Here is a 16,080-nt window from a genome sequence, read left to right on the forward strand (position 1 = left end):
ATATGTTAATCATCGTTTTCACCTGTATAAGAATGAGTTTTTGTGGACCGAATCAGTCAATCAAATGGTTTACCCTAGGTTCACTTTCAATGTTGACATTCTTTTCATTTTAATAACTGAACACGCCTAATAAATGCGTAACCTATCTCTAGCTAAGGGGTTGAATTGAAGGTCACATGAATACTGATTGAATGAGGTCAAATTATTCACTTGCAAGTGAATAATTCATCAGCAATGTTTCTTAGCTTATTTTGACAAAATTGAACCAAACTGGATACTAAAAGCGAATTATTATTTCACCATTTCACTTTCATTAATAACTGAACAAAACAAAATCATATTTTATTTTTTTATATATATTATAGCTGGTGCCCCTTAAATATAGGGGTATATATTCTTGACATAAGATAAGACATTCAAAATGTTTTCCGCTTTATTTTCGAAACATCTGTTTTTGGTATTGATTTTCATGTATGAGTACATATCAATTTAGTGCCTTAAAACATTATTAAATAAAGATACGCAGACGGGTTTATTACATGAGAATTAGTCATGCAAATTATGCAAGATCTTGTGTTTATTCGCTATTGGCATTCTTCAAAAATAAAGTGTAGTCGTGAAAAAATACAAAAATCTTTTAAAAAAAAACAACTTACTAAAAATGTAGGTTTCGTGAAGTCTATATCGTTATGATCATGTTTATTTGGCAATTCAAACAAAATCATTAAACATGAGTTATCGAATAATGTACAAAGAGGTCACAGAATCTTCAAAACTATTAATCCTCTTAAACGATTTTCATGGTTTCTGTAGAATATCGGTATGTTTCATACTCCTTCCTTAAATTAGGTTGGTATTGTATATTTCGCAAACACTTATTTACTGCAATTCAAATGTCTTTCATTTTGCGGACCTTGAATTAATTACTATTTATTTTAAATACGCATGGCGAGAGCTGTAAGCATACATGTATCAGGAAACGCTTACCCTATCAATGCACCTGGTCTCGCTCCTTTAAGAATGCTTGCATTTCATTAAGTGTTTGTAAGTTACATTGATTTGTCTTTTCTTGATCCATCTACGAGATCTAAACTGCGGTAAACTACTTTCGGCTTAATTTATATTTTACCTTCGTGTCGCTTCGAACGGCATATCTTCCGGCAAGTTAAAGACAACACAATTAATGTAAACATGCATGTTACTGATCCAACTGTAGTTGATATGATGATTAATTGAACTGAAAAAAATGCAAATAAAATAATATTTAAGTATGTTACTACGATTGTTATTCTCTTTTGTTACTGAGATTAAAGTCATTTTCGTCGTATTTACTAAACCGCTAAAACAGAACTGATATTCGCAGAAAACAAATTTATTGATATAAGCTGACTTAAGACTTTATTAAAAAACTGTCAAATACTTTGTTAATTCATGAGTGTTGACTTTCTTTACCTATCCTCTCTACCTCATATCTACATAAGTGTTATCTTATATGTAATATTCTTACCAGACTCTGATTTTGGAGTAGTTGACTGTTGAATCACAATATTGGTAGGAACAACAATCTTCTTAAAGGTTTGAAATCCTAAGACAATTAAAAATACACGAAATGATATGAAGCAAATGTTATGTTCAAAACACAATATATGGCATTGGAAGCATAAAGTACACAGGAAATGTTATATATGAGCTTCTGTTAAAAATTTGAAATAAAACATGGCATGTTAAATATGTTACTCTTTTTGGGTTGTAATAAGAAATAAGTTGAAATAAGAACAAAACTTCCATTTCATGTTATCATTTCTCTCCTTAAATAGCAAACGATGAATACAGCTGGCTATAGGAGCTTGATGTGAAATGGGTTTAAATGTTGTTATGAGAAAAAATTACTGGAGTACCAACTTTAATTAATTTCTCTACTGGCTGTAAATTTCTCTGGAACATGCTAATTATCCGTATATATATACAGCTTGATCAAAGAAGTTCAGGGAAACATTCCAAAGAAAACTATTGATATGCAGCAATGATTGGCACTTTTGAAATTAAGTTACTATGCAAATTAAAATGAACTGAATCCCGATGTTAACATTGAATGTGAATAAATCAAGGAGACCGGAAATAGTACAAAAAGCCTACTTTATAAAAATATTTATCTTTAATTTTTTATCCTGCACGTACAGACTTTAAAATTGTAACATTCCCGAAAATACAATATTTCTATATTGAATGTTCACGTGACAAGAGGAGTCCGGTGTACTCAAAAACTTAGATGTGAAAAATAAATATAGTTTGGGAAATTGTAACATGCTTAGGACTTTGTTGAACACCCTGAACATTGGTGACCCGAAAAATCTTTCGATTTCCATGATATTTCCATTTTTTTTTATCCAAATGCATCAAAGATTGGCATTTTTTAGATTTCAGTTTCCCAAGATTCTAATGCAATTCTTTGGATAAATACTGAATATAAAACATCGTGTATTTCCATGTATATTTCTAAAAACACAGTTTAACAAATATTTTCTTTAAAATGTACAATTGTCGTTTAGAACTAACTTTAGATCAGTACCGTCAAAAGCATGGTTTTATTATTGATTTTCTCGACTTTTTTATAAGAAGAATGATTTTGTTATTGTCTTCGTTCACTGGATTTCCTACTGTTTGGTCATTGTGAAACCATGATAAGTTATTACCAAAACAACATTTAGATTGTTTAGCTTTATTTTGTTTCTTTTTATTCAAACATACCTATCATCAACCACATTTTTAACAAGTACAAATTTTCTAACATTTATTTGTCTGAGATATACATCCTTACAAACGTATCCGCTAAACCCTTCTTGTGGGTGCAAAAGGAGATTCACAAAAATGTTTAAGCAGATTAGTATATAAGCGAGGACCGAACTTTGCTTAAATATTAATATCAGTCATTGATTTATGTTGAAAATATAAAGGGCCTTAAATTAAGACAAAAACTATTTCGTACAATATAAATCGTTTTAAAAGTTTAACATGCTACCACAATCATGAGCTTGACAACTTGATCTGATACTTTCTAAATATGCAATAGAACAAAAAGGAAAATTGGCAAAAGAAAAAGCAAAAGAGATCAGTCGTCTTGAGATTACTCTTTGTACAATATTCTATTGACTTCATTGTTGAAAACATCCCAGCAGAAGCAGTGCTGTGTGTTTATTTTCTTATGATTTCATTTGACTTTTGTCCTGTATATATATACCAAAAACGTGAGAATCAAAAAGACTAATCTTAAAGCCGTTGAAGTTGAAGTGTTTGAGAAGCATAAATCGGACCACAGTTTATACTAAATTTCGTTCAAGCGGGATTTTGTATATTTATGTATATAATCAAAATAATGATGTTAAGCAGTAAATAAGTGCATACATTTCAAATTCATTGAAAAAAATTCAGGCTTTTGTGGAAAATTATGACCCATTCATATCTACAAATAAATACACCATTTCCAATTTTAAGATTTGTGTATCACAAAAGAAACAATAACGTCGTCTATTTTATGTAACATTGATCATGTCAATTCCATGAATATCAGAGAAGCGTGGTGCTAACCTTACAAAAAAATAATAAGTGGCACGTAAAATCAATAGCTTGATATACAAGCTTACAAAGAATTTCAATTCAGTTTTTCAACAAAATGTTACTCGTATTTTTGAAAATTTTACCCAATAAAACGGTTTAGAAAAACTAAATAAAGAAAAGGGAAGGCGTTGTCACTGATTAGATAGACACCAAGGAGGGAGTCGGCTTTTATTTACTTTCCCTAAACTTTCGTTCAAAATCTAGAAACGTTTAATTGAGAGACAAATACAACTGTGTTATATGAAATATATATCAAATCAACATCGATAACCAGATAAAAAAACTTAACTTAATTTTGTTTACTTTCTACTAACAGATCAAATTTTATCAAACTATTATTGTAGTGGCCCTTTTTGTACTGTTTCATTTTAAGGGCCAATCTTTGTAAGAATCGGGCAATTTATAAAAATTTCAAAACATGGCCGAAAAAAACCTAACCATCTTATTTGGAAGTTACCTTTGTGCTGAGTTAGAAATGGTAGGTCTTTCGTTTCTGCATGTGTGGTTATTCAAGAAATCTCTCGTTAACTTTTGATTAGAATTAATGATAACAAATTACTGAGTAATCTCCCCTAAATTGGTAAATAATAGTGCTCTTATAATGCTATTATTTAAGTTCCTCTCAAAATATAGTTCAGATTTGTAGAAGTCAGATTTATTTCAAAGTTGTAAGAATATTGTTAAATTGGAAAACAAATATTAATGCTTACCATCCTTGCCGTCCCATTTGACAGTTATATTTGCTAAAAACTTTACTTCCCCTGTAACCATTCTAGTAACACAACTATATGAACGGTTCTTCATTTCTTCTACTACTGTAACATTCCAGGTGAATGATTTGCAGCTATCAGAACATGCGCACATATTTGGAGTGCATATCCCATATGTATGGTAACACGTGTCATCAACATATCGAATATCATTATGTGTCCTGTTCTCTATTAGAAACTCTACGGAACACGGCCAAACGGCGATGTTGGTTGAGCAAATAAATTGAAACACTGTTGCATTATTGTTGGTGAAGGACTTTCCTTTAAGGAATATATCAGGTGGTAAACCTAAAACGATTATTGAGATGTTTTTGTTATTGTGATTATTATCTTTCTTGAGCAGCACTTGATAACTTCATAATACAAATTGTAGCAATTACAAGACAAGAAAAGGTGTTTATTAGTTTTGCACTTTAAGAAATGTTTTAAGAAGTACCTTAAATAAAGGTGAGCTCAAAGACAAAGCGTTAATCCTGGTATCGTTTATGAATTCTATCAACCAATGGGTTGAGGCAACTGCTGTGCTTACATGATGTTATTTTGTTAGTTTGATTTTCATAAAATTTTATATTATTGGAAAAACTAAGGTTTTTTTTCCACATGCATAGGTGGGCTTAGCAAGATTTTTTATATGTTTTGGAATTTATCGTTTTAAGTTCCCAGATATGTTTGACGAAAATTGTTTTGATTCGAGTGCATCTAATGAGTCTTGTATAGAAAAAAACACGCGTTTCTAGTACAAAACTATTAGCAAGAAATTGTTGATGGGATTCTGAAGGAAATAATGGGTATATAAAACACATAATATGATGAGACTCAAAATACACATTTATAACGAAAATCACATAAAATTTAATGCAGAATCTATAGAAGTAAGCAGGTCACAAGATGTCAAATTCGTCTCAGTTTAAAGTTTTGCCGTTAACCTCAACCTCTGGTCCCTCTGGTATCTGTCGTCCTTTTTTTTACATAGAAACAAAGACATTCGTATCGAGATGGCTTTAGATATATTGCATGTTGTAGCGAAATTTATATTTATTTTGGGGTTTTTTTTCGTGTTTTTTTTTTAAGCATAATCTTTTTTTTTTTTCCTTTTCAAAAATAAAGAAATTCTTCAATAAAAGATGCGATCAGTCAGTAGTTTTGTTTTAAAAGCAACGAATGGGTTTGAAATTAGAGAAGTTGAAGCTGTATCTGCGTGAGACATAACTTGCTGTCTAAATGTGGTGTAAAGAAGTATATTTCTTAGCAATTGTATATAATGTTTTATGAAGTAGCCATAACGTTGTCAAATGAGTTATTACGGTTAATTCTTTGAAAATATCGTTTATTTAATGTTTTGTCCTTGGCCTAATTTCCTCACCTCGACAAATCAATTCCTACTTTTGGAACATCTGACTGTTGTGTCCTTTTTGCAATAAACATGGTTAAATATATAACATGGATAGTTTTACCCATTAGACTAAATAACATTTGCTGTATACATTTAAAAGTATCACATCATCAAATGTTCTAAGTTTAGTACTTTTGTTTTAAAGTCAGCCCCACGGGGAAATAGGTAGTATAAACATGAAAATTTTAAATCATCGCATATGTTGAAATGCTTAGTTCTCGCTTCCCTCTGCTTTCAGGTGTGATTGAATACAAGACATGTTCCAAATCATACCATCTTCGAGTGTAAATTCAAATGTAATATATATAAGAACAGCGTAGTCCTCTTATTTTGATATGCCCCTTTTGTAAGATGCCTCTTTTATCAAGCAGAACTTAAATATTAAAGATATAAAAAGCGTATTTTTATTCTTTTAAAAGTTTTCCATTAGTTTGCATTACATAAATAAATAGGACGTTTCAAGTAGAAACAGTTTCTTCAAAAACACGCCTATTAAAGGCAACATTTGCTGTCAACATTACAAAAATTGCATGTTATTTTATGCGTTTGTTATCGGCAAATAAGGATCCTAAAATTCAACAGATTTCGGTAGCCGCAGGTGAAATATTTTCCTGTACAAGTCCAGGCTCCTATGCAATTTTAAGGACAACATCACTAGCAAGGGACTGCAAAACCAGCATTGAACGTGCAGTCACAATTTGCATAAGTATACATATCAGTGCCTGTGCATATGCATAATCAAAATGGTGAGATGAATAATGATCCTATGCAAATACTTAATCGATCAGAATGTGATGCTAACATATTTCAAAATTTGAGTAGAGAATTAATTGATTTGTCGTTTCGTCTATATCAAAATTCTGTCAGTCAAATTGACAGGCCTCAACATATCATAACTTTTGATAACGCAGTCGGTTCACTTGTCATTACGTGAAACAAAAACAGCAAAGCTAAATCCGTTCAAAATATTGAACGAAAAAAATAAATTATATGTTCTGCTTTTATTACTTATTGATTGTTGGTTCTTAACTAATCTCCCCTACCTAAGATAACTCAGAGAACAGTCGATACGGTAATAAATAAGGTCTCTTAAAAATTGTTTTATGCGCTGGGCAGGCAAGTCTGGTGTAAAATAGGATAATGTTATTGGTACAGTTAACAGAGTATTCTATTTGTTCAGCAAAATTCCACAAGCTTTAATATTGCGTTATGTTATGAATAAAATAGAAAAATAACATTTACAAATAAAATTTCATCTTGCAGGCTTCAAAATTTTTCTTTTATACGTCAAGAAATTATCCCCAGCGTTTATAACATTACTCAACATTTAAGATCTGTGATTAAGTATCCTGATGTTGACGCCAGCCGTCCGTTCCTATATTCTGACAAATATTTTTATCATATGTACAAGAGCTAAATTTAAAACCTGTACTTCAAATATCACCAACAATCTGGAATATTGATTAAAAAAACAAAACTTTTTAAAACTACCAATCCCTGCTTTTGCAAAAAGAATCACATTTGGTATATATTTTTGCCCTTCCAAGCACGGATCTATAGCAGCATGATCGTACTCTACATGGCTCCTGGACATTAAACTTGTCTGGATATAATAATATCTTTTTTTCATTTTTTGAAGCTAGTACCATGCATACTAAAATCATATAAATGTGTGGGTTAGTAAGATGTCAGATGTATTTGATATTTGAGTAATATGTTCTGGTCCCGAATATGCATAGAACATGGTGGAATAAACTTTAGTGTGTGTGTGTATGTTATCACTATTTGTAGGTGTTATTGTTGTTTTGCTATATCTGTGTTTGCCTTTCAGTATTTTTTACTTTTCGCAATAATACTTACCGCTTTCAACAGAATAAATTTTTGCCACAACAAACAGTAAAAGAGTATACTCCATCTCCGTCTGAAACATGATAATTGAAATCAGTTTACAATTGCATTCCACATTTTAATTCGCAACAATGTAGTTGAGAATTTTTTTTCCATTCATAGATGTGTTGGAGCTTTTGATTTTGCCATGTTATAAAGGACTTTCCGTTTTAAATTTCCCTTGGAGTTCGGTATTTTTGTTATTTTACTTTTTTAAGGAAGAAAATCCAAATATTATGATTTTTTATGTGCATCGTCCTATTACAAAAATAAAACTGCTAGTCATGTTATAACCACAGAGCTTGCCATTGTTATCAATGAAAAACTAAGAGAGTTGAAAGCTTGTAGCTGCTCTTGTATCTCGTCGCGAAAATTATTATGTTGTTCAATTAGACAATCTTGAAACATTTTTAAGAGAAAGACGTTGGAATTCAAAGCAAATCTTGGAACCCCACCTTCATCGATTTCATCTGAATGCATGATTGAACAGTTTAAATCCTAACTGCACATGACATGTCCTGTGCTCGATTAAAAGATTGTATCTCCGTGAACATTGCTGTCTTTACATATCGATCTGAACTTCTTGTTTCTTCTCACGTAATCTTACTTTATGAAGAACCTTACTAATTCAAACACCAAATAAATAGAAGCAGATATCAATGGAGTGCTGGACTTTTTCCGACAAAATATTTGTGTCTAGTTTAGTGGATTCACATATCGGCAAAAAGTCGTAACTCGGGAGCTTATAATGTTTTAACCTACAAATTAACGTGACTTTTTTACTCAGATAATGATAAGTATGAAGAAAAAACTTTACATGTTGAAACATAAGTCATATCATTGTACAGTTTCAATAGAAATATTACTGTAATTGCATGCAGCAAGACACAAATAAGTTGTTAGGTGTATGAAAAATACAAGTCACTTCGTAAGTAATTTATTGTATCAACTTTGTTTATGAAAGAGGGATGCTTTTTTTTCATGACATTTAATCGCGGAAAGCTGATTATTTTTTTTAAACGAACAAATCAGAATAATTGTTTTCTCTCTTTTGTCTGGTAATACAACTTTTTTTTTTATAAAACTAAAAATATTATATCCCCTCCCAATTTTAAAGTACGTGGGTGTTATTCTATAGAAAATAAGAATATTTGGTCATTTGATCATTAGATAGAGTAAAAGGTATATAAAGACGTACAAAAAAGGAACTGACATGAAGAGAGCACGAAATCGTGATACATGTACATGTAACACGAAAAACGAGTATCCATAGGTCAAAGTGTGATTTCCAATATCATGTGAAAAAATAAGATTTTCAAAATCCTACACACGAATGTGTTAAATCTGGCTTGTTTTATGAAAAACTATTCCTTTATTGTAGTAATAAACTAACAAAACTTCACATTATTTGTTTCGAAAGTTAAAATGTGTGTCAACGGAAATGTTTGGTATTTCAGTCCAATAAACGGAGAAAAGGATTGTTTCTGCCTTAAACCTGAGAAATATGGAAAATAAAAATGTAAGCCCTCAATTTGCAACAACACACGATGAATATCAAACGAATAAAATGATTAAGTAAATTAAAGTTTGCATTTTAATCAAGAAAATAATGACCTTATACAGATCATTATTGTATGCCTTGAAGCAAATTTCATTGAAACTTGGTATCGTCCGGGTTGATTTTTCAAAAGAATGACCAGTCGTTCTGAAAGAAAATAACTCCATGTAGGTATATAATTGGCCATATTCTTTACTTTAACCGTATGAAATATCGATGATATTGTTCTCTACTCTATAGAAGTGTTTTATAAAGGATCCAGTGATTTCCAATATATCTTAATACTGCAAGGTAATCGTTTTGTTACATTGCGAATATTTTGTATAATCACACTAATTTGATTCGGTTGGGACGAGTCATATGTTTACCTTCATTTCAAACGGTATACAGAAATCCAAAAAAGTTCTATACTTTGTGTTCCTATCAAAACAACCAATCAAGAGTTTTAGATGTTAAGCGTGGAAGTGAAAGAATCGCAAATTGCGTTTTGAGAAGAAGAAAAAAATGTCACTACATAAAAAATATTTCTTCTCTTTAACACGTTTAAAATGTTTATACTAAAAATGTCCTTCCCACGTATACTCTAATCTCAGAAAGATCATAAATAAAGTATTTAGTTTTACGATATCATATGAACCAAGGAGATCTTTACACAAGCGTACATTTAAATTGTTAAATTGTTAAGCCGAACGAACGAATTAAAATAATACATCAAGATTGTCTGATAAAAAAATTAAGAATAACCTAGTCAAATTAACTTGTCACCTTAGTATTTTATAAATATTTACTTTTATTTTTTATTTCTATCTAATCAAGCGTTGATAAATATAATCACTTTACACATGTCCAATTGAATATGAAATATACAGTGTCAGCGTAGCCAAATATTCAAAAAACTTTCTTAAGTGCTTTTAACTTTAATAACAGACAGTCACGTTAGATATGAAAATAGTGCATTTTACTTTTTCTATTTTCAACTTAAGTATAGTTATCTGGATAATATTTATCATACTATTGGAATTGCACGACAATTTATGTATTTATTGCATGAGTTCTAGACCTACTTCTATATGAGGTCGTGTGATATCACCTTGGTCAAGTTGTACAATTTCAAATAGAATAATTAATTAGACTCGACAATATGTGAATTAAACTTTTGATTGTATGTCATTTATCATGCAACTTGTGAAGATATTTTTCGTACCAAAAATAACATCTAAAACTGTCATTTAAAATAGATAACTCATATACTGCATAAGGGTCTACAATAATTGTATTGCTTACCTTAGAAAAATCAATTGTTGGCAACTTAAAAAGATGTTAAAAAAATACGTTATTCGAATTAAAAGCTCTCATGTGTTACAAATAAAATAAGTAAGTTTGAACAGTAAGGTGAATTGAGATCAGATCTGTCGAGCGCCATCTATGATTTTGGACATAAAAACCGCAGTGTTTAGAACAATTTTAACCTTTATGAGCAGTAAACTAAGAACAAATATAAAAGAGGGGCGAAAGATACCAGAGGGACAGCCAAACTCATAGATCGAAAATAAACTGACAACGCCATGGCTAAAAAATAAACAGACAAACAGACAAATAATAGTACACAAGATATAACATAGAAAACTTAAGACTAAGCAACACGAACCCCACCAAAAGCTTGGGGTGATAAGTTATATGGTTTGCAACTGACCCCCTACGGAACCATAGATGGTTAGTAAAATCTGTAAGGTTGAGATTTTCTATGGATAGTTACCCTCTATGGATCCGTAGGGGTCAGTAGCGAACCGTATAACGAATGTATCGCACGCATGACTTTTCCTGTCACGTTTTTATAAAAATATACAATGAAATACAATAACAATAAACGGGACGTCATGATACCACTATGATATATACTGACCCCCTACTAATCAATAAGAGAAGAAACTTAATGAGTTTAATTACTTTTTGTTTCATCCCTTTTACATATCTGAAGAAATAAAACATGTTTGAATTAAGGGGTCACAACGTGGCGGCGTTAAACCCATCATATCGTCACTAATTCATCCGAAGTGTGACAAGGTAAATTGTCCGTAGACTTTTTTTTTAAATTATTAACTGTTGTTCGAAAACTTTATTAATTTCATTAAAAAGATATACTTACAATAGTCTTTCAGTTCTTCATAAAATTGTCTTATGTGGCTGTATATATTGTATAATTCGATCAATTCCTGTTATGGTTTCCTGTCAAGATTATATTATCACTGATATACGTTTTCCTAAATGATCATCAACTAACTACCCATTTTCTACAATGCTACCTTTTCTATAGACCCAGGTGGCGAGAAATCTATTTTTGGCATTATGTAAATGTCCTTCAATGTACAGGAGGTGATATTTATTTATAGTTAGACGATATATTTTACCTAGTCGAATGCAATTCTGTTAAATATTTTGAAAGAAACTGCGATGATATGGATATATATGGAATTTGATAGCAAACATTTTAAATGAAACTCGTAATGCAAGATCATTACTGAGTTTTCCAGTGAATGGAACGCGTTCTATCCATGAACAGCATGTCTATACATGTACTCGCCTTATCTTTTTTGTGTATAAGAAGTAAGTTTGTTATCTATAATTATATTAAGATCATATAGAATCGGTTTATACAAGGAAATGATTTAAGAAATAAGAATAATATTACAATTTGTTAACCTTCAAATCGGCACGAGGTACTGATAATTAATTTAATAGATTTTCATACAGTAAATTCATTGTATATGTTTTCAATTATATTCCTTTTTTTTTTCTATTGTACGACACTTGTCATCCATAATATTCCCGAGGTAGCTAAATATTGCCTTATAATTCATGTATTCCTCCTGTTTCAATATTTATTCATGATTAATAACAAACCATTCTGAAATTGTTCATTTATAAATTCACAAGTTGATTTAAAAAAATTAAGGTTTCAACCCCCTCAGGCAAAGTTGACCTTATATAAATTTAACTATTATTATTAGATCTTTTTTATCATATAGCTCTTCAGCTGTTTCGATTCTTATTCATCCTTGACTTTCGAACATTCGGAATTGATTGTTCCTGATAAAGGTAAATCCAGCAAAGCGCTTTGGACAGCTTAAATTTATCAAGTGTTGTTCCATTTTTATACAGCAATAGTTTAAAGAAAACATTCTTGCGAGGGAAAAGGAAAACAAATACCCGATTAAATGAATCAAAAATACATATTTAAGCGAACGAAATAGTTGGTTTCAATAATTAAGCAATAATAACAATTTATTTCACAAGATGCTATGGTTATTTGGTGAATCTCGTGGCCAACATATTTTCAAATAAAACAAATATAGTAAAAACATTGAACAGCGCTGATAAAACCAAACAGGATTAAAAGTAAAGCCAAATCCGGACAAAAAGCAAGGCTAATCATGAGGGGTACAATCCTTATTTTAAAATGGTTTTATGAAAGAAAAATTCAAGAAAACAATATCATTATTTTCATGCAAACAAATAAGTACTGTCTACTGTACTGGTGATTCCCTCTGGGACTAACAGGTCACTTGTCTATTATTCTATGTTTTCAGTTATAACCGCCTGTAACGTCCATGTCTGTTTAACGTGGGAAGCTGAAAAGGAAAAAATAACTTTTAAATGTAGAGTAAGCCGACTACAATGGAGACTATACTTTTATAATCCTGATAACAAAGAAGAAGGATATTGTTTAAATCCAGTACCTTTCCCTTCATGTCATCCGTCAAACAGCAATTTCATATCTCAGGATATTCGTACAAACACAACTTTGCTACTTATACATGGACATAATCAGAAACACTTCATTGGTACTTGGAAATGTCAACATGGTACCGAAAGAGATCAGGCTTTTGTTAATGTGTCCGACATAAATACAGGTACTGTACTTTTTTACGCAATATTAACAGAAAACTTGGAGAAAGGGTAATATTTGTATTTCTAACACAATATTAATTGAAGATAGTCATGATATATGATGTATTACAAACCTGTTCGTTCATGTTTCGTTGTTATTCAAAGCAACATAATTATCTTAGATACATTATGTACTATTTCAGAGAATCAAAGTGCTTTTGGTTGATTTGATATCTCCAGTCAATGATCAAACGGTATTTGAGTGGAAACACAAACATGTCCGAAACCGTGAAATGCAGGCTGCAAAAGGATTTTATTTTTAAAATCAGTCCATATCTCATTTACTTATGATTGTATGTTCATATCATTTCGTTTTTGGCATTTGTCTACCGTGGAGGAAAACAACAGGGGAGTCTTATAATTTAACATACGATTTTGATTATAGTTCAACTTTATTCTACTTCGGCAAACGTTTTACCTCTAGTCAACGCTCCATCTTATTAAAGTGATGCTCTGAAATTGTCACGATTTGCTTTAGTTTGATCCACTCAACATCTCGTCGTAAATATGCATGACATATTTGCCACTGGACATCAAGGGAGCAATTTGTTAATCAGCATCATTAAGTGATGTACATCCATTAGTCTTCAGTTGATAGTTATCTCAGGCAGTTTACCAACATTTATAAATTTGATTTTTAAGCTTTTATTTTAGTATTTCTTTCCTTATTTTTCTCTTTGCATTTAATCTTTTTGGATATAAAATAACGTAGTCCACATTAGGGGTTACATTATATCCTATCCAACCGTACTAGGAGGATGGGAGTAGAACAGAAAAAAAGCTGCAATGAGTGGCAAGAAATCATAAGTGTACAACGACGGCAGTCTCGTCTACAGGTATAAGCAGCCGAACAGTCCTTTAGCAAGGATATACTGTCATGCTGGAGATATCGAGAGATGTCAATATTCCTATACCCAAGTCAAGCCTTTGGTTTTGAATAAATGAGATAGAACTATACATTAATGTGGCAGCTACCGATCGACACAGACAAATCAAAATATTAAGAGACAACTTAGTCTTTTGTTATAGAAAAAAGCGTATACAGAATAAGCTCAAACTGTCACATGATTAAGATTACAGATTCAATTTAACAATATATATTACAACAGGGACATTTAATTTAATATTATTTACCGTTTTTGGTTGTAAAACATCACCTGTCCTTTTTTCTGTGGAAATTAAAGGAGGTGTAATATAAACCAGTAGAAGAAAAACACTTCAGTGTATAGAATAACGGTTAAAAATGATAATGAATAAATATTCAGAAGAATTACATGTAAATATAATATGAGTATTAACGCTGCTTTGTACTAGATCGACACGCTGAACCAGTTTTTTTTACGCGTAAGTTCACATGAAGATATCAGTTCGCAGGAAGAATAGTCACCCTAACCGGAACATTTCTGGCTCCTAACCGACAAGTCTGTGCTCTTACTGTTAAATACAAATACCGCTAGTTTAGCGTAGAAACAGCAAAAACATGTACCAATTTTTACGTCTTTGTAAGACCCGGTCGAGATTCTAACAAACGACCTCCCGATCTCGAAGACAACACACGCACGAAACAAACCAGGAAAGCGACAGTACAGAATATAATACCAAAAACTAATGTACAGAGATAAATAAATTACAGTTTCACAAAAATTTCACAATTACTAAGTGGTGCTAAAAGTATCAAACCGAAATCAGAAATGTTAAAATTATTTTAGAAACTACACGTAAATATGGATGGCCGACTTCAGAATAGATTTCATGGATCAACGTTCTCTGCAAATTGACTATTTTCTCACCAATTATTTAAGGGATGTAGATGTTGCCAGCTGTTGTAAGGCTCAATTTCTATCTTTATTCAATATACACTCAGTTTCCAGTGATATTCCAATTTCACGTCCTACCTTAATGTTTACCTCCTATTGTAAGATCCACCTCTTGTATTGAAAATTTGTGTGTTCTCGTCATGAACAAGCATGAAATATTTGCATTTGGAGGTAAAGCAAACATCAATCAACCAACTCCATAAATTATTCAATGTACATAGTACATGAAAACAAGATCTTGTAAAATGTTATAACGTAACATTTCCATTTCAATAACTCTATGATAGTGCAAACTTATTTTTATGGTTTTGCAAATTACTACATAAATACTGTTTACTATGGTTCTTATCTACGATTTTATTGCGGTTTATGATATATGGTTTTGTCAGGCGATTATTAAACTTAGAAAGCTAAAAGGCTGTTTTAAAGTTGTTTTTGTTTATTCTTCATTTAGATGTGAGAAGGGAATGACGGATGACGAAAATAAAAGTGTTTGTTTTCATATGATACATTGTATTTCAATTTAAGAATGATGATCAACTTTGCGAAAATATCCCAGGTATGATTGCTACTGAGACAACACTCCACAAAAGACCAAATGTCACAGAAATTAACAAATATAGGTCACCGTATGCCTCAATGAGCAAAGCCCATACCGTAAAGTTAAACCTAAAAATACGATTATTAATTAATTGGACTGAACAGACAACATTTAGATGAAACATAGTGTAGGAAAATTATAGAATCAAAACCAATATGAACATTTTCCTGAATATTGTGAAGGACCTTATGCATCTAGGTCTGTTCGTGTAGAAGTTATGAAACATGCTGTTTGAATAGCTTATTGTTGGAAGAGTTTACTTACTGTTTTCATTTGGTAGGGTCTTTACGAATTCCTTTCATAATAACTGACAGATTAAAAACATCAAATATATATATAACGAGAAGTTTTTATGCAGAACATTCATTGTTCAGTTGTAAATGAGGTCTGTATAGGGTTTTGATTTCCTCATTCATAAAATAGGAAATCGTTATATTGAAAAGTTGGAATTTAAAAATATAAATTCACCCCTTTATTTCATAAAACTATCT

At 31.1% G+C, this 16,080-nt stretch overlaps 1 long non-coding RNA gene across 1 annotated transcript; it reads right to left on the reverse strand.

The window, feature by feature from the left end:
* Nucleotides 1-1,129: 1,129 nt before the first annotated feature.
* LOC127719108 (uncharacterized) lies at nt 1,130-11,533 on the reverse strand. The gene is made up of 5 exons (XR_007990176.1): nt 11,370-11,533; nt 7,639-7,699; nt 4,326-4,673; nt 1,508-1,585; nt 1,130-1,237 (listed from the first exon to the last, which is right to left on the reverse strand). It is a non-coding gene; the product is annotated as an uncharacterized LOC127719108 (long non-coding RNA).
* Nucleotides 11,534-16,080: the final 4,547 nt, after the last annotated feature.

The sequence above is a fragment of the Mytilus californianus genome, unplaced genomic scaffold, assembly GCF_021869535.1.
Source record: "Mytilus californianus isolate M0D057914Y unplaced genomic scaffold, xbMytCali1.0.p SCAF_10, whole genome shotgun sequence".
NCBI classification, from domain to species: Eukaryota; Metazoa; Mollusca; class Bivalvia; order Mytilida; family Mytilidae; genus Mytilus; species Mytilus californianus.